This window comes from Pleurodeles waltl, chromosome 4_2, assembly GCF_031143425.1.
Source record: "Pleurodeles waltl isolate 20211129_DDA chromosome 4_2, aPleWal1.hap1.20221129, whole genome shotgun sequence".
Lineage (NCBI taxonomy): Eukaryota > Metazoa > Chordata > Amphibia > Caudata > Salamandridae > Pleurodeles > Pleurodeles waltl.
This window is the reverse complement of record NC_090443.1, coordinates 994,095,638-994,120,053: the sequence shown is the minus strand read 5'-3', so window position 1 is coordinate 994,120,053 and position 24,416 is coordinate 994,095,638. Positions and strand designations below refer to the sequence as shown.

At 45.8% G+C, this 24,416-nt stretch overlaps 1 long non-coding RNA gene across 2 annotated transcripts in view; it reads right to left on the bottom strand.

Annotated features, from left to right (window-relative positions):
• LOC138293575 (uncharacterized) overlaps positions 1–24,071 on the bottom strand; it is a 31,371-nt gene extending 7,300 nt beyond the window's left edge. The window contains exon 1 of one of the 2 annotated variants that reach the window (XR_011203049.1): positions 23,503–24,071. This is a non-coding gene — a long non-coding RNA (uncharacterized lncRNA). Of the gene's footprint in view, positions 1–10,407; positions 10,971–23,502 lie in introns of those variants that run through there. The other variant, XR_011203050.1, reaches the window with a different exon arrangement.
• Positions 24,072–24,416: the final 345 nt, after the last annotated feature.

The following is a 24,416-nucleotide window of genomic DNA, read 5'->3' as shown; positions in this document are numbered from 1 at the left end:
GCAGTGTGACTGCATCAAAGATAGGAGACTTATGCAAAGATGACTACCACCCCTTGAGTACCTCTGGGTGCTGCGCAGCATTGTGTGACACCTTCGACATCTGGGTCTGAGCCTTTCATGTGTCCTGCTGATGTCTTTGGGAGGTATTAATGCCCCGATGGACATCAGCTGAACTTAGCCTTATACTCAAAGGATCTTATTTACAAGGAGCTTGGGCTGAGTCACTATATTTTTTTCTATATTTTGTTTTTTATACACCAGTGGTCCAATCAGTGCTCCACACTGTTCCACTGTTCCATAGCTATAAACTAATGCATTGAGCCCAAGGCTCAGTTTGTAGAGGCTTGCACAGGGAGGCCAGAAAAAAAGGTGCAGTGAAACCTACAAGATCTAATTATACCAATATTTCCTTCATTTTTAACGTTTAGCTCAGATCAGTAATAAAAAGACAACTATTTTAATGAATGTGTTTCTCTGTGCTTTGCTACATTAAGGTTAACAAAACCATCAAAACTTTCGACACGCTCTTGTGCTAATGACTGTAATGGTACGCCGTGTTGTAAATACGGCACAACCATGGTGTTGTTAGGAGGGGCAGGCGCAACAGAAGAAAAGTGGCGCTTCGGGACTGATGCACCACTTTCTTGTAAATATGCCCTGAAGTTCCTTCTCCATGGTTGCCAACTCCAGCTTCTACATTTGAATTTGAGGAACCTTGGAACAAGGATCTTTGGGACTTGGGCTCCTGAAATGGAATAAAACTTGCAGACGGAGCTGGTCCTACCTACCTGCTAATTCATCCTACAACTTTTCATCTCTATGGCCCATATTTATACTTGGTTTGCTCTGAATTAGTGTCATTTTGATTTACGCTAATTCAGCGCAAACCTAGCTCCATATTTATACTTTGGCGCTAGACACGTCTAGCACCAAAGTGATGGAGTTTACGTCATTTTTTGGAGGGGAAAACCTACTTTGCGTCCATGAGCTGTAAGGTAGGCATTCCCGTCCAGAAAAGGACGGTATGGCCTTTGGGCCATATTTATCCCCGTGCTAAAATCCAGCACGGGGAGAAAGGGGCCTTAAATAATAGGGCTAAGCTTGCTTATCGCCATTATGTAAGACCTTGGTCTGGGCAGGCATAAGGTGACTTGTAGGCTGTGGGTCGGAGACCATGGAAATTGCCCACAGGTGCCTTTCCCTGGCCCCAGGAACACCCCAACGCAAAAAACAGTGTAGCGCCATAATTTGGCACACAAGCCCCGGTTCCCCCTACGCCTCCAAAGCCCTGAGGAAATATGACCACAGCACACAGAAAGCATACATAATAATAGAGTAAAAGTGAACAACTTTGGTGAGTAAAGAACAAGGTTGATTGATAGTACAGTAATCTTCATCTTTCAGAAGGACGTTTATTTGTGTCGATCATTTGTAGGTCAATAGGTACAGTCAAGTAAACACAGCCAACTCATGTTTCGTCACACAGTGACTTTTCAAGGCTGTAGGGAATATGGGGTACAAAGGTTTGTTGCTATTTCATGATACATACAAACAACAAATAGTAAGGAAATGTATTGAAAGTGTGAAAAAATATACGTATGATTGTCATAGACGTGAGAAAGTATAATATAAGAACATATATAAATAATAGGAAAAATACAGACATGAACCAGGTAACTAATAATGTGATGTGAAAGGAGCAAAGAAGTGTCAGTAATAGCCTAAGGTAGCCAAAAAGTGGGATAAATTATCAACACACCAAGTAAATGTGTTCGAAAAAGGACATCAAGAAGTGCTGTGCCAAAGGCAAGCCGATCCATGCATGAATGTAGAGCTGTATATACGGCTCCTTGTGCATGAAGTGAGCAACACGCGTGAGTTAGTGAAAAAATGTCTAGGAATTTAAAGAAAACTATCTAAACTTGTACACCAAAAAGTAGAAAGTCCAAATGGGAGAAAAGGTAAGTTGAAGCTATGGAGGGGACACAGGAGAGAGAGAAGAGACAAAGGAAGGAAAATTGCCAAATGAGCAACAAGGGATGGGTAGGCATAGTAAGAAGTAATTAGATTAGATAAAGGTACCTGTATTCCAAAGAAGTACGTAGTAAAGTTAATAGTACGGATGTTGCCAAGTAGTGGGCATCAAAATGTTCATTAGTGCCAAGTATGTTAGAGTAGAGAGCCAGAGGACCTTGGTAAGTCCTGTGAAGAATAGGGAGAAAGCTTGAGGTATCCTACTAGTACACAGGTGAGAGATGTGTAACCAGGACCTGCGGGCAAAAGAATTGCTGGGTCATGGGACAAAACACACCTAGTCTGGCATAAGAATTCTGCAAGGGATATACGTACGTTCCCAACGTTATGGAGTAAGAAGGCCAGGTCAGTTAACCGTAGACCTAAACATATGTGGGTTAAGAGAAAAGTGTCAAAGCCTCCCGTTAGTGTCCCCCCTTAGTTTGGGGGAAAATGAGCTTATATTCACGCTTCGTAAGCGTGCCCGCTATCAGGTCAGAATAATCCTGGTAGCGTATCCCATGGTTAATCATTAAGTATCGCAGTGAATATGGTAAAAGAACCTTTAAAGAAAAAAGTGGCGAAGCCTCACGTTAATGGCCCCCATAGAAAGATAAAAAGTCCTGGTAGCGTATTTCGTGATCAAAACTTGAGCAGTGTAGTGATTATTGTAAAATGTCGTTAAAGAAAAAAGTGATGAAGCCTCCCTTAAAACGAAGGAAAAGGAACTTACATCCCCGCTTCGTAAGCATGCGCGCTCTCTGGTTAGAACGGTCCCGTTAGCGTACCAAATGGTTGTGGTTAAATAATGGTTGTGAGGGTTAGACATAGAGAACGGACTTAACCCAATGCAGTCCGTAGAAGCTATACCGCAGGAGTTATCTTACGAGAGTGTGTATAATGGCAGCCATGTTGAGTACGAAAGACTAAGAAAGGCCAAGTTTTTAGGCACATTTAGTCCTAGTGCACCTCAAAAACATTGGTAAGACAAAGAAGGGAGAAAGTCATGAGAGAATGGAGGTGTCCTACAAATTGCAGAGTCTGTGAAGGATAAAATAAAGTCGCGCTGGTGCGTGGTGTTGCCTAGAAAACAGACAAGGGAGACCGTTTGCATAGGTAAGCCCGTGCGGTGAAGGAGTTTTTCCACAATGTGCAAAGAACCATACGGGCTGGTAACAATTATTTAGAGAAATATGATGACAAAATATAGAGTACTGTATCAGTGTGCACCCATCCAAAGACCAGTTCAAGTTGAAGATGTGAGATGGTACAACATTGTCATGCGGTATAGTGGAAGCAGGTACCTGCTGTTAATAAGCAAGTATATTAACATATAGGCAGAATTAAAATAGTCAGTCGACAGGCTAGTGCCATTAGGCATGAGGCAATCAAGTATTCACACAGCACAAAATATATTATAGCATTAAGGTGACATATTTAAACAAACAAAGAAGTACGTAGAGGCAAAACAATCAAAGGGTATGACCATGTCAAGATGTGTAAAGAACACTGGTACTGAGATAACTACAAATGGATGTTTGTATACTGAGGTTTGAAAATATATCCATATACATATACAAGGAGACAAGTACCCATAGTGTTAGCTGGTCCTCAAGTATAGCCAGCCAAGGGAAATTACGTATGGAAGTCTCAAGTTGCATACAAGTCAACAGTGTAATAAGGTCAAAAACACAAAGTTCCCTGTCAATATTTAGACCTTTTTCCACAGCCCGAAGTTTAAGTATCCATTTGGTTCTTTAGTCCTATCCCCCATTCTGGGTGATGGGGCTACTTGGGTAATGCCATGGAACCTAATGTTAGGAATGTGCGTTTCCTCATGTTGTGAGTTGTAGTGTGTTGAAAGCAGATAGGTGGCACTGAAGTTCCTAATTGCTCTGATGTATTCTTGGATGCGTTCTTTCAGAGGGCGGATCGTGCTGCCCACATAGATATGTCCACACACACAAATGATGCAGTCAACTGTAAACCTCGTATTATAATTGATGAACTGTCTAACGTGGTAATTAACCCCCGTGTTGTATGTGAAAGTCAGGGTTCTGTTTAGAGCAAATTGGCACGAAATGCAGCAACCACATTTGTAGAACCCAACCAGTTTGTTGGGTAACCACATTTGGGGTTGGGCTGGTGTGAGAGGTGCTAGGTAACTTGGACAGAGAATGTTTCTCAGAGTACGGCCCCTACTGTGAGTAATGGATGGTCTCTTGCCTACAATTGTCCCAAACCCTGTGTCCAAAAGTAGCAGAAGCCAGTGTTTTTTAAGTATACGAAACAAAGAATTGCTGACAGGACTAAATCTAGTGATAAGGGAGATTTCCTTTCTCCTACTGATGTTAGATTTGTTTGTGTCCCCTAATAAGTAGGGTACTCCGTTGTTTGGAGACTATGGGCCATATTTATACTTTTTGACGCACAACTGCGCCAACGCAGTTGTGCGTCAAAAAAGTTAACGCCAGCTAACGCCATTCTGAAGCGCCATGCGGGTGCCGTATTTAATCAATGACGTTAGCCGGCGTAGGGGAAAATGGAGTTTGGGCGTCAAGAAATGGGGCAAGTCAGGCTGAGGCAAAATTATCGCCTCAACCCGATTTGCGCCATTTCTTTTTGGCGCCCAGACGCCATTAACATGACTCCTGTCTTAGCAAAGACAGGAGTCATGCCCCCTTGCCCAATGGCCATGCCCAGGGGACTTTTGTCCCCTGGGCATGGTCATTGGGCATAGTGGCATGTAGGGGGGCACAAATCAGGCCCCCCTATGCCACAAAAGAAAATAAAAAAATATACTTACCTGAACTTACCTTAATGTCCAAGGGGTGGGTCCCTCCATCCTTGGGCGTCCTCCTGGGGTGGGCAAGGGTGGCAGGGGGTGTCCCTGGGGGCATCGGAGGGCACCTGTGGGCTCCTTCCGAGCCCACAGGTCCCTTAACGCCTGCCCTGAGCAGGCGTTAAGAAATGACGCTAACACGGGTAGACGTCATTTTTTTTGACCCGCCCACTCCTGTGCGCCATTTTTGCACCGGAGTGTAAATAAGGCGCACAGGCCTGGGAGTCATTTTTTAGACGGGAACGCCTACCTTGCATATCATTAACGCAAGGTAGGTGTCCACGCTAAAACATGACGCAAACTCCATGGACTTTGGCGCTAGACGCGTCTAACGCCAAAGTATAAATATGGAGTTCGTTTTGCGTCGAATTTGCGTAAAAAAAACGACGCAAATCCGGCACAAACAGAGTATAAATATGGCCCTATGTGTTTCCTGGCTACGGACACTGCTTCCGCAGAGTATCTTCTCTTGTGGAAGCGTTGGGCTAACAAATCCATTTCCTCTAGAAAGATCCCGTTCTCACTGCAGTTACATCTGGTTCTTACCATTTTGCCATAGGGGGTGGCCTTAATCTGAGCACTAGGATGTGTACTGAGTGCATTGAGGATAGAGTTACAAGCCGTCCGTTTCCTATATATTCTAAAAGAGATTCTGCTGTTACTAGCGTATAAGAGAAGATCAAGAAACTCAATTTAATTTTGATTCACCTTGTGCGTGAAGACCAGATTGTAGTGGTTGGTGTTAAGATGGTCTATAAGTGTGGATAGGTCCTGTCTGTTACCAGTCCAAATAACAAGTATGTCATCAATGTAACTTCCCCAGAAGAGGATATGTTGAGTGATGGTAGAGGGGCAGTCTGCCCACAGATGTTGTTTTAAAAAAAAAAACATATATAGGTTAGCATACGAGGGTGAGAATTTTGCTCCCATTGCTACTCCCTGGGATTTGTCTGTACCAATGGCCCTCATGTAGGAATACATTGTTCTCTAGCACTAGTCGTGTGTGATATAGCAGCATGTTACTGCTTAAATTATTATATCTATTTATTGCAGTTTTATTTAGCGAGACTCAACCTAAAAGTATTTGCAGTGCTCTACCTGAGGTCCTGGTACGTTACGCATGGACACATTCCTTTTGCTAGTCCTGGGGAGATTAAATGATTTGCCCAGGATCACAGGATGTTGATCCAGTGCCTAGACCATAACCTGGTTCGCCAGCTACAAAGGTAGCAGCACGGGCTGTTATGCCTCTATCCCATTCTGTTTTATTTACCTGTAGACCATTATCCTTGTTTTGTCCACCTCTAGAAAAATAGTAACATACCATAATAATCATGCATTAACTTTCCTTGGGCCTCGTTACATTCTGGTAAGGTTGCTGCTTCAATTCTTTTTTATTTACTTTAAAAAAATATATATATATTTATTATTATTTCGTTTTTTTTTTTTCATTTATTGCAACCCACCAAATAGCGTGAAACTTGGGCCCATATTTATACTTTTTGACGCTAAACTGCGCTAACACAGTTTAGCGTCAAAAAGTTTTGCGCCGTCTAACGCCATTCTGAAGCGCCATGCGGGCGCCGTATTTATGGAATGGCGTTAGACGGCGCAATCAGACCGGCGCTGCCTGGTTTGCGTGGGAAAAAACCACGTAGACCAGACAGCGCCGGCGTAGGGGGAAAATGGCGCATGGGCGTCTTAAAATGGGGCAAGTCAGGTTACGTCGAAAAAATCGTCTTAACCCGACTTGCGCCATTTATTTTCGACGCCCATCCCCCATCAACATGACTCCTATCATTGTAAAGATAGGAGTCATGCCCCCTTGCCCAATGGCCATGCCCAGGGGACTTCTGTCCCCTGGGCATGGTCATTGGGCATAGTGGCATGTAGGGGGGCACAAATAAGGCCCCCCTATGCCACCAAAAAAATATATTAAAAAAAAAAAATTATACTTACCTGAACTTACCTGAATGTCCCTGGGGTGGGTCCCTCCATCCTTGGGGGTCCTCCTGGGGTGGGCAAGGGTGGCAGGGGGGGTCCCTGGGGGCATGGGAGGGCACCTGTGGGCTCATTTTGAGCCCACAGGCCCCTTAACGCCTGCCCTGAGCAGGCGTTAAAAAGTGGCGCAAATGCGCCGTTTTTTGCCACGCCAACTCCCGGGCGTCTCTTTTGCCCGGGAGTATAAATACCACGTAAAGTCCTGGGAGTCATTTTTTAGACGGGAACGCCTCCCTTGCATATCATTAACGCAAGGAAGGGGTTCACGCTAAAAAATGACGCACATTCCGGGAACTTTGGCGCTATTCGCCTCTAACGCCATAGTATAAATATGGCGTTAGTTGGCGTTAGTTTTGCGTCGAAATTGCGTAAAAAAAAACGACGCAATTTCGGCGCAAACGGAGTATAAATATGGCCCTTGGTCTGCAAGTATTGGGGCACTTACTTGAGAACCCGTTACATGGTACGAGGGCATATTCCTTTTCGCTAGGCCGAGGGAGATTAAGCGCTCTGCGCCAGATCGTAGGATGCTGTGCCGCAGCTCGAACCTGGTTCCCCAGCACCAAAGGTGGTATCTCTGGCCCTTACACCTCTTTCACATACATGCTACCTTACATGTTTTCCATTTTCTGTGTGTTTTATCTGCCTATAGTGGCCCATTAAGTTACCCTCGATTTTAATATTTCCTTGAATTTTAAACTTTGAATAAACATAATCTTTAATTGATGTTTCAGAAGCGTTAGGGTTTTATTTTTTATTTATTTTTTGTGTGAAAGAATTTTAAAGCTGTAAGGGCCATATTTATACTTTTTGACGCAAAACTGCGCTAACGCAGTTTTGCGTCAAAAAAATGAGCGCCGACTAACGCCATTCTGAAGCGCCATGCGGGCGCCGTATTTATAGAATGGCGTTAGCCGGCGTTAGCCGGCGTTAGCCGACCGGCGCAGCCTGGTGTGCGTGAAAAAAAAACACGTACACCAGGCAGCGCCGGCGTAGGGGAAAATGGCATATGAGCGTCTAAAAATGGGGCAAGTCAGGTCGAGGCAAAAAAATCGTCTTAACCCGATTTGCGCCATTTTTTTTCAACGCCCATCCCCCATCAACATGACTCCTGTCTTAGCAAAGACAGGAGTCATGCCCCCTTGCCCCCATGCCCCCTTGCCCCCTATGCCCATTGGGCATAGTGGCATGTAGGGGGGCACAAATCAGGCCCCCCTATGCCCAAAAAAAAAATTGAAAAAAATACTTACCTCAACTTACCTTTTCTTCCCTGGGGTGGGTCCCTCCATCCTTGGGTGTCCTCCTGGGGTGGGCAAGGGTGGCAGGGGGTGTCCCTGGGGGCAGGGGAGGGCACCTCTGGGCTCATTCTGAGCCCACAGGTCCCTTAACGCCTGCCCTGACCCAGGCGTTAAAAAGAGGCGCAAATGCAGGGTTTTTTGCCCCGCCCACTCCCGGGCGTCATTTTTGCCCGGGAGTATAAATACCACGCACATGCCTCGGAGTCATTTTTTAAGACGGGAACGCCTCCCTTGCATCTCATTAACGCAAGGGAGGTGTTCACGCCAAAAAATTATGCTAACTCCATGAACTTTGGCACTAGACGCGTCTAACGCGAAAGTATAAATATGGAGTTAGTTTTGCGTCGAAAAAAACGACGCAAATTCGGCGCAAACGGAGTATAAATATGCACCTAAATGTCTTCGGACACTCTTGGAATAAACAAACCCTCCCCTCTCAGCGTGGTGGTCTGTGGCCTTGAAACTTTTTATGTAACGGGAGACTCCATACAAGCATCAAACACAGTACGTCGACAATTGATTCAGCATCACATATCACTGTCAAGGGCATAAACGATACTGCCCTAATGAATAGGCATAAACATGAAGAACTCCGTTCAGATCTTAATCACCATATGGGGTGGCAGCAGGAAAGAGATCTAGCTCATTAAATGCTCCTATTGTCAGTGCAAAGCATCTCCCTTTGGGCTGTACCCCGTTCACATAGATGCTAGTATGAAGTCAGTACTAACCAAATATTTTGTTCGCAGTTTACCGATTGTTGAGCTGCAAGCATTCAACACGCTGAGCTGTCCTTCTGGCAAATAAAATTATATGTTTTTCATGCCAGAGCTATGAGATCTCCCTTTCTGTGCTCAAGCCTAGCATTACAACACCCGGCCGCGCCTATTAAGCGAACCCGAAAAAGGCAGCTGTTCCATTAATAAGCGCACTGCACCGGCATCCTGTCTGAATTAAGTAGAGCGGGTTGAGCGCCTGAAGTGGATGAGGCTACACCAAATCAAAATATAAGGGTGTTTGGGCCATATTTATACTTTTTGACGCACAACTGCGCCAACGCAGTTGTGCGTCAAAATTATTAACGCCATTCCAAAGCGCCATGAGGCGCCGTATTTATTGAATGACGTTAGCCGCCGTTAGCCGGCGCTGCGGAGTGGTGTGCGTAAAAAAAAATGACTCACACCAGGCAGCGCCGGCGTAGGGGAAAATGGAGCTTGGGCGTCAAAAAATGGGGCAAGTCAGGCTGAGGCAAAATTATTGCCTCAACCCGATTTGCGTCATTTTTTTTTGATGCCCAGACGCCATTGACATGACTCCTGTCTTAGCAAAGACAGGAGTCATGCCCCCTTGCCCAATGGCCATGCCCAGGGGGCTTATGTCCCCTGGGCATGGTCATTGGGCATAGTGGCATGTAGGGGGGCACAAATCAGGCCCCCCTATGCCACAAAAAAATTACGGAAAAATATACTTACCTGCACTTACCTTAATGTCCCTGGGGTGTGTCCCTCCATTCTTGGGCGTCCTCCTGGGGTGGGCAAGGATGACAGGGGGTGTCCCTGGGGGCATGGGAGGGCACCTCTGGGCTCCTTCCGAGCCCACAGGTCCCTTAACGCCTGCCCTGAGCGTTATTTTTTAAGGCCCGCCTACTCCTGTGCGTCATTTTTGCACGGGAGTTTAAATATGGCACACAGGCCTGGGAGTCATTTTTTAGAAGGGAACGCCTACCTTGCATATCATTAACGCAAGGCTGGTTCCCCCTTCTAAAAAATGGCGCACATGGTGGAACTTTGACGCCCGCTGCGTCGGACGTCAAAGTATAAATATGGGGCAGCGTTTGCGCCGAATGTGCGTAAAAAAAAACGACGCAAATCCGGCGCAAATAGAGTATAAATATGCCCCTTTATGTCTCCACTGCTCTTGTGGATCAAGGGGCTATATTCAGTTTTTTTTTTTTTTTTCAATCATGATTTCAAAAGTAATTGTAATCTCACCCGAGTAATTTTTATGAGATAACCGATAGATCATTCATCCACTTGTTTTGATAAACCCTGGCACTATAATGGCAAACGCTTAAGCGTGAGGAAGATGAACTTTACCAGCTAACAACATGTGTGATCTTGGACGTGCTAGGTGGTTTTCTTTGTGTGTTCAGTCAGTGAAACTGAAATCATGCACACACCATCTCTCTAGGTTCGACAACCCGCCAAAGACAATATAAGGCTCATAGTCTGCAACCCTCATGTCACTATTTACCTTTGTAAGTTGTCGCGTGCACCTTCGGTCCGTGAATGATGCAGAAAATCTTGGATGTGGCAGCGGCGCGGGTTCTGAAGCAGGGGAAAAAGGCCTCAGGAACCAGAGCAGAGATGATATGCCGGGTGCATGGCGGGACGGTCATCAATCGCGCCGCCAGTAGCTTCCAATCGAGGCCTTCGCAAAATTAAATCAGGCCCACCACGTACATTGTCCTCCGTCTTGCATTTCTTGCTCGCTGCCCCACAAATGTATTTTCGGCAGGGGCAGCGCAGTCCTTTTAAACCCCCACCACGTGCCCCAGCATGGGTGCGGTGGTGTTTCCCCATAGGGGGATTTAAATCCAAACTTGTCTTTGCCAGGCCCTCATTGGCCTGGTGTCTTCCGCCGCCCTTGGCGCGCTTGTCTTCCCATTAAGGAGGGGGAGCAGAATGCCCCTCCCTTTGTTGGTTTGCCACTAAAGCGGCTTAATCCGGTCATTCCCAGGCCAGGCGGATATTATTGCGCCGGCCCTTGATGCCCCTGTGGGGGCGGCCGCTGCCAAAAGTTGGCTACAGTCAAACCTACCAGCAAAAGTGCAATCATCCATGTAACAGAGGCGGTAACAAATCTGCCGCAAGGAGTAGCAAACGTGAAGCATTTAACCACGATAACAAAGGATTTTTGAAAGGCAAGTCCAAACAGGGAAAGTGACCACTCATACACTGTAAAATCACATAGCGCTTGCGTGCTGGATCGACTAACTACATGTTTTTTAATTCTATATAACTATGTTCTAAACAGCGGAAGCACGACATTCGTTTTGAACAAATTATTACCTTTGTTTGATAAAGGTTTCCAAAAATTTCACTAGATGGTCTCAGTCACCACACGCAGTGTAACTAATTCAAATAGGATATGCTCAACATGTGAATCTTCAGTTTACCTAAAAAAAAAAAAACTCCTTAACAAAGTATAATTTTCGATCTTTTCAATAGTAGGGCAATTAAATACAAGTTAAAAAGGTCGAGACGAACAGAAAAACTTTTGGTGATATTATGCTGAGTACAACTATATTAGTCTACTTATGAGAAGTTTATTTAGTTTCGGAGGCTCCGGGTTTGACTTTTTGCAATGCATTATGGACACGTTGGACCTCTAGTAACAGCCTCACGACTTGTTCAGAGAGCCCTAGTGACAAGTCTTGGTACTACACCCCCTGTGCACATACAGGTTGGTGGCTGGGCTGCATTGATTAGGGACCCCTAGTGACGACCTGCGGTGCTGCACCCTGGTGTATTTACAGTGTGATGCTAGGCTGACTTCATTAGGGACGCACTTGCACCATGGTGCAAAGGTGTGTGCGCGCGTCAGCGGTGGGGGAGAGGGCAGGAGCCACATATATGTAGAAATGTCTCTCTCCTGCCCTCTCCCTGTCGTGCAACGCAGGCAGTACCTTCGGGTGCTGCGCTGCATGTGTGACACCTTTGTAGATCCGGGTCTGAGCCTTTGATGGCTGCCGCTGATGTCATATGGAGATATTAATGGCCCCAGGGACATCAGTTGTGTTTAACCATACACACAATGTGAGTTGGAAACCTTCCAAAGATGTTTATCAACTCCCATTGGGAGCGACGCGCCTTGTTAGTTGATCTACCTTACCCTGGTGTCCTTTAGATTCAAAAGTGTGTGCACAGTCTAACAAATTATCTAAAGATAGAAAGAGAAAATACAGACTTCAACCCTCACAAAGTGCTTAATTGAACCTTTGTTTACAAAAATATAAAAAATTATGATCTTGAAATCTATTCAGATTAATTCCAAACCAAACTATCTATGCAAACCTTTTGTTTATTAATATGTTGCTCGACCTCTGCTTTAGCAAAGGTTTTCCAAAAATGTCACTCGCTCGTCCTCAGTCACCACACGCAGTGTGACTGCATCAAAGATAGGAGACTTATGCAAAGATGACTACCACCCCTTGAGTACCTCTGGGTGCTGCGCAGCATTGTGTGACACCTTCGACATCTGGGTCTGAGCCTTTCATGGTACATCTGGGTCTGATCCTGTCATGTGTCCTGCTGATGTCTTTGGGAGGTATTAATGCCCCGATGGACATCAGCTGAACTTAGCCTTATGCACAAAGGATCTTATTTACAAGGGGCTTGCGCTGAGTCACTTAATTTTTTTCTATATATATATTTTTTTTATACAGCAGTGGTCCAATCAGTGCTCCACACTGTTCCACTGTTCCATAGCTATAAACTAATGCATTGAGCCCAAGGCTCAGTTTGTAGAGGCTTGCACAGGGAGGCCAGAAAAAAAGGTGCAGTGAAACCTACAAGATCTAATTATACCAATATTTCCTTCATTTTTAACGTTTAGCTCAGATCAGTAATAAAAAGACAACTATTTTAATGAATGTGTTTCTCTGTGCTTTGCTACATTAAGGTTAACAAAACCATCAAAACTTTCGACACGCTCTTGTGCTAATGACTGTAATGGTACGCCGTGTTGTAAATACGGCACAACCATGGTGTTGTTAGGAGGGGCAGGCGCAACAGAAGAAAAGTGGCGCTTCGGGACTGATGCACCACTTTCTTGTAAATATGCCCTGAAGTTCCTTCTCCATGGTTGCCAACTCCAGCTTCTACATTTGAATTTGAGGAACCTTGGAAGAAGGATCTTTGGGACTTGGGCTCCTGAAATGGAATAAAACTTGCAGACGGAGCTGGTCCTACCTACCTGCTAATTCATCCTACAACTTTTCATCTCTATGGCCCATATTTATACTAGGTTTGCTCTGAATTAGTGTCATTTTGTTTTACGCCAATTCAGCGCAAACCTAGCTCCATATTTATACTTTGGCGCTAGACACGTCTAGCACCAAAGTTATAGAGTTTACATCATTTTTTGGAGGGGAAAACCTACTTTGCATCCATGAGCTGTAAGGTAGGCATTCCCGTCCAGAAAAGGACGGTATGGCCTTTGGGCCATATTTATCCCCGTGCTAAAATCCAGCACGGGGAGAAAGGGGCCTTAAATAATAGGGCTAAGCTTGCTTATCGCCATTATGTAACACCTTGGTCTGGGCAGGCATAAGGTGACCTGTAGGCTGTGGGTCGGAGACCATGGAAATTGCCCACAGGTGCCTTTCCCTGGCCCCAGGAACACCCCAACGCAAAAAACAGTGTAGCGCCATAATTTGGCACACAAGCCCCGGTTCCCCCTACGCCTCCAAAGCCCTGAGGAAATATGACCACAGCACACAGAAAGCATACATAATAATAGAGTAAAAGTGAACAACTTTGGTGAGTAAAGAACAAGGTTGATTGATAGTACAGTAATCTTCATCTTTCAGAAGGACGTTTATTTGTGTCGATCATTTGTAGGTCAATAGGTACAGTCAAGTAAACACAGCCAACTCATGTTTCGTCACACAGTGACTTTTCAAGGCTGTAGGGAATATGGGGTACAAAGGTTTGTTGCTATTTCATGATACATACAAACAACAAATAGTAAGGAAATGTATTGAAAGTGTGAAAAAATATACGTATGATTGTCATAGACGTGAGAAAGTATAATATAAGAACATATATAAATAATAGGAAAAATACAGACATGAACCAGGTAACTAATAATGTGATGTGAAAGGAGCAAAGAAGTGTCAGTAATAGCCTAAGGTAGCCAAAAAGTGGGATAAATTATCAACACACCAAATAAATGTGTTCGAAAAAGGACATCAAGAAGTGCTGTGCCAAAGGCAAGCCGATCCATGCATGAATGTAGAGCTGTATATACGGCTCCTTGTGCATGAAGTGAGCAACACGCGTGAGTTAGTGAAAAAATGTCTAGGAATTTAAAGAAAACTATCTAAACTTGTACACCAAAAAGTAGAAAGTCCAAATGGGAGAAAAGGTAAGTTGAAGCTATGGAGGGGACACAGGAGAGAGAGAAGAGACAAAGGAAGGAAAATTGCCAAATGAGCAACAAGGGATGGGTAGGCATAGTAAGAAGTAATTAGATTAGATAAAGGTACCTGTATTCCAAAGAAGTACGTAGTAAAGTTAATAGTACGGATGTTGCCAAGTAGTGGGCATCAAAATGTTCATTAGTGCCAAGTATGTTAGAGTAGAGAGCCAGAGGACCTTGGTAAGTCCTGTGAAGAATAGGGAGAAAGCTTGAGGTATCCTACTAGTACACAGGTGAGAGATGTGTAACCAGGACCTGCGGGCAAAAGAATTGCTGGGTCATGGGACAAAACACACCTAGTCTGGCATAAGAATTCTGCAAGGGATATACGTACGTTCCCAACGTTATGGAGTAAGAAGGCCAGGTCAGTTAACCGTAGACCTAAACATATGTGGGTTAAGAGAAAAGTGTCAAAGCCTCCCGTTAGTGTCCCCCCTTAGTTTGGGGGAAAATGAGCTTATATTCACGCTTCGTAAGCGTGCCCGCTATCAGGTCAGAATAATCCTGGTAGCGTATCCCATGGTTAATCATTAAGTATCGCAGTGAATATGGTAAAAGAACCTTTAAAGAAAAAAGTGGCGAAGCCTCACGTTAATGGCCCCCATAGAAAGATAAAAAGTCCTGGTAGCGTATTTCGTGATCAAAACTTGAGCAGTGTAGTGATTATTGTAAAATGTCGTTAAAGAAAAAAGTGATGAAGCCTCCCTTAAAACGAAGGAAAAGGAACTTACATCCCCGCTTCGTAAGCATACGCGCTCTCTGGTTAGAACGGTCCCGTTAGCGTACCAAATGGTTGTGGTTAAATAATGGTTGTGAGGGTTAGACATAGAGAACGGACTTAACCCAATGCAGTCCGTAGAAGCTATACCGCAGGAGTTATCTTACGAGAGTGTGTATAATGGCAGCCATGTTGAGTACGAAAGACTAAGAAAGGCCAAGTTTTTAGGCACATTTAGGCCCATATTTATACTTTTTGACGCTAAACTGCGCTAACGCAGTTTAGCGTCAAAAAGTTTTGCGCCGTCTAACGCCATTCTGAAGCGCCATGCGGGCGCCGTATTTATGGAATGGCGTTAGACGGCGCAATCAGACCGGCGCTGCCTGGTTTGCGTGGGAAAAAACCACGTAGACCAGACAGCGCCGGCGTAGGGGGAAAATGGCGCATGGGCGTCTTAAAATGGGGCAAGTCAGGTTACGTCGAAAAAATCGTCTTAACCCGACTTGCGCCATTTTTTAACGACGCCCATCCCCCATCAACATGACTCCTATCATTGTAAAGATAGGAGTCATGCCCCCTTGCCCAATGGCCATGCCCAGGGGACTTCTGTCCCCTGGGCATGGTCATTGGGCATAGTGGCATGTAGGGGGGCACAAATCAGGCCCCCCTATGCCACAAAATATTATTAAAAAAAAATAAAAAAATACTTACCTGAACTTACCTGAATGTCCCTGGGGTGGGTCCCTCCAGCCTTGGGTGTCCTCCTGGGGTGGGCAAGGGTGGCAGGGGGGGTCCCTGGGGGCAGGGGAGGGCACTCTGGGCTCATTTTGAGCCCACTTGTCCCTTAACGCCATGCCTGACCCAGGCGTTAAAAAGCGGCGCAAATGCGCCGTTTTTAGCCACGCCAACTCCCGGGCGTCTCTTTTGCCCGGGAGTATAAATACCACGTAAAGGCCTGGGAGTCATTTTTTAGACGGGAACGCCTCCCTTGCATATCATTAACGCAAGGAAGGGGTTCACGCTAAAAAATGACGCACATTCCGGGAACTTTGGCGCTATCCGCCTCTAACGCCATAGTATAAATATGGCGTTAGTTGGCGTTAGTTTTGCGTCGAAATTGCGTCAAAAAAAACGACGCAATTTCGGCGCAAATGGAGTATAAATATGGCCCTTAGTCCTAGTGCACCTCAAAAACATTGGTAAGACAAAGAAGGGAGAAAGTCATGAGAGAATGGAGGTGTCCTACAAATTGCAGAGTCTGTGAAGGATAAAATAAAGTCGCGCTGGTGCGTGGTGTTGCCTAGAAAACAGACAAGGGAGACCGTTTGCATAGGTAAGCCCGTGCGGTGAAGGAGTTTTTCCACAATGTGCAAAGAACCATACGGGCTGGTAACAATTATTTAGAGAAATATGATGACAAAATATAGAGTACTGTATCAGTGTGCACCCATCCAAAGACCAGTTCAAGTTGAAGATGTGAGATGGTACAACATTGTCATGCGGTATAGTGGAAGCAGGTACCTGCTGTTAATAAGCAAGTATATTAACATATAGGCAGAATTAAAATAGTCAGTCGACAGGCTAGTGCCATGAGGCATGAGGCAATCAAGTATTCACACAGCACAAAATATATTATAGCATTAAGGTGACATATTTAAACAAACAAAGAAGTACGTAGAGGCAAAACAATCAAAGGGTATGACCATGTCAAGATGTGTAAAGAACACTGGTACTGAGATAACTACAAATGGATGTTTGTATACTGAGGTTTGAAAATATATCCATATACATATACAAGCAGACAAGTACCCATAGTGTTAGCTGGTCCTCAAGTATAGCCAGCCAAGGGAAATTACGTATGGAAGTCTCAAGTTGCATACAAGTCAACAGTGTAATAAGGTCAAAAACACAAAGTTCCCTGTCAATATTTAGACCTTTTTCCACAGCCCGAAGTTTAAGTATCCATTTGGTTCTTTAGTCCTATCCCCCATTCTGGGTGATGGGGCTACTTGGGTAATGCCATGGAACCTAATGTTAGGAATGTGCCTTTCCGCATGTTGTGAGTTGTAGTGTGTTGCAAGCAGATAGGTGGCACTGAAGTTCCTAATTGCTCTGATGTATTCTTGGATGCGTTCTTTCAGAGGGCGGATCGTGCTGCCCACATAGATATGTCCACACACACAAATGATGCAGTCAACTGTAAACCTCGTATTATAATTGATGAACTGTCTAACGTGGTAATTAACCCCCGTGTTGTATGTGAAAATCAGGGTTCTGTTTAGAGCAAATTGGCACGAAATGCAGCAACCACATTTGTAGAACCCAACCAGTTTGTTGGGTAACCACATTTGGGGTTGGGCTGGTGTGAGAGGTGCTAGGTAACTTGGACAGAGAATGTTTCTCAGAGTACGGCCCCTACTGTGAGTAATGGATGGTCTCTTGCCTACAATTGTCCCAAACCCTGTGTCCAAAAGTAGCAGAAGCCAGTGTTTTTTAAGTATACGAAACAAAGAATTGCTGACAGGACTAAATCTAGTGATAAGGGAGATTTCCTTTCTCCTACTGATGTTAGATTTGTTTGTGTCCCCTAATAAGTAGGGTACTCCGTTGTTTGGAGACTATGGGCCATATTTATACTTTTTGACGCACAACTGCGCCAACGCAGTTGTGCGTCAAAAAAGTTAACGCCAGCTAACGCCATTCTGAAGCGCCATGTGGGCGCCGTATTTAATCAATGACGATAGCCGGCGTAGGGGAAAATTGAGTTTGGGCGTCAAGAAATGGGGCAAGTCAGGCTGAGGCAAAATTATCGCCTCAACCCGATTTGCGCCATTTCTTTTTGGCGCCCAGACGCCATTAACATGACTCCTGTCTTAGCAAAGACAGGAGTCATGCCCCCTTGCCCAATGGCCATGCCCAGGGGACTTTTGTCCCCTGGGCATGGTCATTGGGCATAGTGGCATGTAGGGGGGCACAAATCAGGCCCCCCTATGCCACAAAAGAAAATAAAAAAATATACTTACCTGAACTTACCTTAATGTCCAAGGGGTGGGTCCCTCCATCCTTGGGCGTCCTCCTGGGGTGGGCAAGGGTGGCAGGGGGTGTCCCTGGGGGCATCGGAGGGCACCTGTGGGCTCCTTCCGAGCCCACAGGTCCCTTAACGCCTGCCCTGAGCAGGCGTTAAGAAATGACGCTAACGCGGGTAGACGTCATTTTTTTTGACCCGCCCACTCCTGTGCGCCATTTTTGCACCGGAGTGTAAATAAGGCGCACAGGCCTGGGAGTCATTTTTTAGACGGGAACGCCTAACTTGCACATCATTAACGCAAGGTAGGTGTCCACGCTAAAACATGACGCAAACTCCATGGACTTTGGCGCTAGACGCGTCTAACGCCAAAGTATAAATATGGAGTTCGTTTTGCGTCGAATTTGCGTAAAAAAACGACGCAAATCCGGCACAAACAGAGTATAAATATGGCCCTATGTGTTTCCTGGCTAGGGACACTGCTTCCGCAGAGTATCTTCTCTTGTGGAAGCGTTGGGCTAACAAATCCATTTCCTCTAGAAAGATCTCGTTCTCACTGCAGTTACATCTGGTTCTTACCATTTTGCCATAGGGGGTGGCCTTAATCTGAGCACTAGGATGTGTACTGAGTGCATTGAGGATAGAGTTACAAGCCGTCCGTTTCCTATATATTCTAAAAGAGATTCTGCTGTTACTAGCGTATAAGAGAAGATCAAGAAACTCAATTTAATTTTGATTCACCTTGTGCGTGAAGACCAGATTGTAGTGGTTGGTGTTAAGATGGTCTATAAGTGTGGATAGGTCCTGTCTGTTACCAGTCCAAATAACATGTATGTCATCAATGTACCTTCCCCAGAAGAGGATATGTTGTGTGATGGTAGAGGGGCAGTCTGCCCACAGATGTTGTTTTAAAAAAAAAAAACATATAGGTTAGCATACGAGGGTGAGAATTTTGCTCCCATTGCTACTCCCTGGGATTTGTCTGTACCAATGGCCCTCATGTAGGAATACATTGTTCTCTAGCACTAGTCGTGTGTGACATAGCAGCATGTTACTGCTTAAATTATTATATCTATTTATTGCAGTTTTATTTAGTGAGACTCAACCTAAAAGTATTTGCAGTGCTCTACCTGAGGTCCTGGTACGTTACGCATGGACACATTCCTTTTGCTAGTCCTGGGGAGATTAAATGATTTGCCCAGGATCACAGGATGTTGATCCAGTGCCTAGACCATAACCTGGTTCGCCAGCTACAAAGGTAGCAGCACGGGCTGTTATGCCTCTATCCCATTCTGTTTTATTTACCTGTAGACCATTATCCTTGTTTTGTCCACCTCTAGAAAAATAGTAACATACCATAATAATCATGCATTAACTTTCCTTGGGCCTCGTTACATTCTGGTAAGGTTGCTGCTTCAATTCTTTTTTATTTACTTTAAAAAAAAATATATATATTTATTATTATTTCGTTTTTTTTTTTTCATTTATTGCAACCCACCAAATAGCGTGAAACTTGGGCCATATTTATACTTTTTGACGCTAAACTGCGCTAACGCAGTTTAGCGTCAAAAAGTTTTGCGCCGTCTAACGCCATTCTGAAGCGCCATGCGGGCGCCGTATATATGGAATGGCGTTAGACGGCGCAATCAGACCGGCGCTGCCTGGTTTGCGTGGGAAAAAAACACGTAGACCAGACAGCGCCGGCGTAGGGGGAAAATGGCGCATGGGCGTCTTAAAATGGGGCAAGTCAGGTTACGTCGAAAAAATCGTCTTAACCCGACTTGCGCCATTTATTTTCGACGCCCATCCCCCATCAACATGACTCCTATCATTGTAAAGATAGGAGTCATGCCCCCTTGCCCAATGGCCATGCCCAGGGGACTTCTGTCCCCTGGGCATGGTCATTGGGCATAGTGGCATGTAGGGGGGCACAAATAAGGCCCCCCTATGCCACCAAAAAAATATATAAAAAATAAAAAATTATACTTACCTGAACTTACCTGAATGTCCCTGGGGTGGGTCCCTCCATCCTTGGGGGTCCTCCTGGGGTGGGCAAGGGTGGCAGGGGGGGACCCTGGGGGCATGGGAGGGCACCTGTGGGCTCATTTTGAGGCCACAGGCCCCTTAACGCCTGCTCTGAGCAGGCGTTAAAAAGTGGCGCAAATGCGCCGTTTTTAGCCACGCCAACTCCCGGGCGTCTCTTTTGCCCGGGAGTATAAATACCACGTAAAGTCCTGGGAGTCATTTTTTAGACGGGAACGCCTCCCTTGCATATCATTAACGCAAGGAAGGGGTTCACGCTAAAAAATGACGCACATTCCGCGAACTTTGGCGCTATTCGCCTCTAACGCCATAGTATAAATATGGCGTTAGTTGGCGTTAGTTTTGCGTCGAAATTGCGTCAAAAAAAACGACGCAATTTCGGCGCAAACGGAGTATAAATATGGCCCTTGGTCTGCAAGTATTGGGGCACTTACTTGAGAACCCGTTACATGATACGAGGACATATTCCTTTTCGCTAGGCCGAGGGAGATTAAGCGCTCTGCGCCAGATCGTAGGATGCTGTGCCACAGCTCGAACCTGGTTCCCCAGCACTAAAGGTGGTATCTCCGGCCCTTACACCTCTTTCACATACATGCTACCTTACATGTTTTCCATTTTCTGTGTGTTTTATCTGCCTATAGTGGCCCATTAAGTTACCCTCGATTTTAATATTTCCTTGAATTTTAAACTTTGAATAAACATAATCTTTAATTGATGTTTCAGAAGCGTTAGGGTTTTATTTTTTTATTTATTTTTTGTGTGAAAGAATTTTAAAGCTGTAAGGGCCATATTTATACTTTTTGACGCAAAACTCCGCTAACGCAGTTTTGCGTAAAAAAAATTAGCGCCGGCTAACGCCATTCTGAAGCGCCATGCGGGCGCCGTATTTATAGAATGGCGTTAGCCGGCGTTAGCCGACCGGCGCTGCCTGGTGAGCGTGAAAAAAAACCACGTACACCAGGCAGCGCCGGCGTAGGGGAAAATGGCATATGGGCGTCTAAAAATGGGGCAAGTCAGGTCGAGGCAAAAAAATCGTCTTAATCCGATTTGCGCCATTTTTTTTCAACGCCCATCCCCCATCAACATGACTCCTGTCTTAGCAAAGACAGGAGTCATGCCCCCTTGCCCAATGGCCATGCCCAGGGGACTTATGTCCCCTGGGCATGGTCATTGGGCATAGTGGCATGTAGGGGGGCACAAATCAGGCCCCCCTATGCCCCAAAAAAAAAATGAAAAAAATACTTACCCCAACTTACCTTTTCTTCCCTGGGGTGGGTCCCTCCATCCTTGGGTGTCCTCCTGGGGTGGGCAAGGGTGGCAGGGGGTGTCCCTGGGGGCAGGGGAGGGCACCTCTGGGCTCATTCTGAGCCCACAGGTCCCTTAACGCCTGCCCTGACCCAGGCGTTAAAAAGAGGCACAAATGCAGGGTTTTTTGCCCCGCCCACTCCCGGGCGTCATTTTTGCCCGGGAGTATAAATACCACGCACATGCCTCGGAGTCATTTTTTAAGACGGGAACGCCTCCCTTGCATCTCATTAACGCAAGGGAGGTGTTCACGCCAAAAAATTACGCTAACTCCATGAACTTTGGCGCTAGACGCATCTAACGCGAAAGTATAAACATGGAGTTAGTTTTGCGTCGAAAAAAAACGACGCAAATTCGGCACAAACGGAGTATAAATATGCCCCTAAATGTCTTCGGACACTCTTGGAATAAACAAACCCTCCCCTCTCAGCGTGGTGGTCTGTGGCCTTGAAACTTTTTATGTAACGGGAGACTCCATACAAGCAACAAACACAGTACGTTGACAATTGATTCAGCATCACATATCACTGGCAAGGGCATAAACGATACTGCCCTAATGAATAGGCATAAACATGAAGAACTCCGTTCAGATCTTAATCACCATATGGGGTGGCAGCAGGAAAGAGATCTAGCTCATTAAGGGGCATATTTATACTCCGTTTGCGCCGAATTAGCGTCGTTTTTTCCGACGCAAATTCGGCGCAAAACTAGCGCCATATTTATACTTTGGCGTTAGACGCGTCTAGCGCCAAAGTATGGGCAAATAGCGTCATTTTTTTGTGTGAACGCCTTCCTTGCGTTAATGAGATGCAAGGAAGGCGTTCCCGCCTAAAAAAATGACGGCCACGCAAATGCGTCGTATTTATACTCCCGGGCAAAAACCACGCCCGGGAGTGGGCGGGTCAAAACACACCGCATTTGCGCCACTTTTTAACGCCTGGGTCACGGTAGGCGTTAAGGGGCCTGTGGGCTCAAAATGAGCCCACAGGTGCCCTCCCCTGCCCCCAGGGACCCCCCCTGCCACCCTTGCCCACCCCAGGAGGACACCCAAGGATGGAGGGACCCACCCCAGGTAAGAAAAGGTAAGTTGGGGTAAAATTTTTGCCTCAACCCGATTTGCGTCATTTTTTTTTGATGCCCAGACGCCATTGACATGACTCCTGTCTTAGCAAAGACAGGAGTCATGCCCCCTTGCCTAATGGCCATGCCCAGGGGGCTTATGTCCCCTGGGCATGGTCATTGGGCATAGTGGCATGTAGGGGGGCACAAATCAGGCCCCCCTATGCCACAAAAAAATTACGGAAAAATATACTTACCTGCACTTACCTTAATGTCCCTGGGGTGGGTCCCTCCATTCTTGGGCGTCCTCCTGGGGTGGGCAAGGATGACAGGGGGTGTCCCTGGGGGCATGGGAGGGCACCTCTGGGCTCCTTCCGAGCCCACAGGTCCCTTAACGCCAGCCCTGAGCGTTATTTTTTAAGGCCCGCCTACTCCTGTGCGTCATTTTTGCACGGGAGTTTAAATATGGCGCACAGGCCTGGGAGTCATTTTTTAGAAGGGAACGCCTACCTTGCATATCATTAACGCAAGGCTGGTTCCCCTTTCTAAAAAATGGCGCACATGGTGGAACTTTGACGCCCGCTGCGTCGGACGTCAAAGTATAAATATGGGGCAGCGTTTGCGCCGAATGTGCGTAAAAAAAAACGACGCAAATCCGGCGCAAACAGAGTATAAATATGCCCCTTTATGTCTCCACTGCTCTTGTGGATCAAGAGGCTATATTCAGTTTTTTTTTTTTTTTCAATCATGATTTCAAATGTAATTGTAATCTGATAACCGATAGATCATTCATCCACTTGTTTTGATAAACCCTGGCACTATAATGGCAAACAATGAACTTTACCTGCTAACAACATGTGTGATCTTGGACGTGCTAGGTGGTTTTCTTTGTGTGTTCAGTCAGTGAAACTGAAATCATGCACACACCATCTCTCTAGGTTCGACAACCCGCCAAATAAGGCTCACAGTCTGCAACCCTCATGTCACTATTTACCTTTGTAAGTTGTCGCGTGCGCCTTCGGTCCGTGAATGATGCAGAAAATCTTGGATGTGGCAGCGGCGCGGGTTCTGAAGCAGGGGAAAAAGGCCTCAGGAACCAGAGCAGAGATGATATGCCGGGGGCATGGCGGGACGGTCATCAATCGCGCCGCCAGTAGCTTCCAATCGAGGCCTTCGCAAAATGAAATCAGCGCCCACCACGTACATTGTCCTCCGTCCTGCATTTCTTGCTCGCTGCCCCACAAATGTATTTTCGGCAGGGGCAGCACAGTCCTTTTAAACCCCCACCACGTGCCCCAGCATGGGTGCGGTGGTGTTTCCTCATAGGGGGATTTAAACCCAAACTTGTCTTTGCCAGGCCCTCATTGGCCTGGTGTCTTCCGCCGCCCTTGGCGCGCTTGTCTTCCCATTAAGGAGGGGGAGCAGAATGCCCCTCCCTTTGTTGGTTTGCCACTAAAGCGGCTTAATCCGGTCATTCCCAGGCCAGGCGGATATTATTGCGCCGGCCCTTGATGCCCCTGTGGGGCAGCCTCCGCCAAAAGTTGGCTACAGTCAAACCTACCAGCAAAAGTGCAATCATCCATGTAACAGAGGCGGTAACAAATCTGCCGCAAGAAGTAGCAAACGTGAAGCATTTAACCACGATAACAAAGGATTTTTGAAAGGCAAGTCCAAACAGGGAAAGTGACCACTCATACACTGTAAAATCACATAGCGCTTGCGTGCTGGATCGACTAACAACATGTTTTTTAATTCTATATAACGATGTTCTAAACTGCGGAAGCACGACATTCGTTTTGAACAAATTACTACCTTTGTTTGATAAAGGTTTCCAAAAATTTCACTAGATGGCCTCAGTCACCACACGCAGTGTGACTGATTCAAATAGGATATACACAACATGTGAAT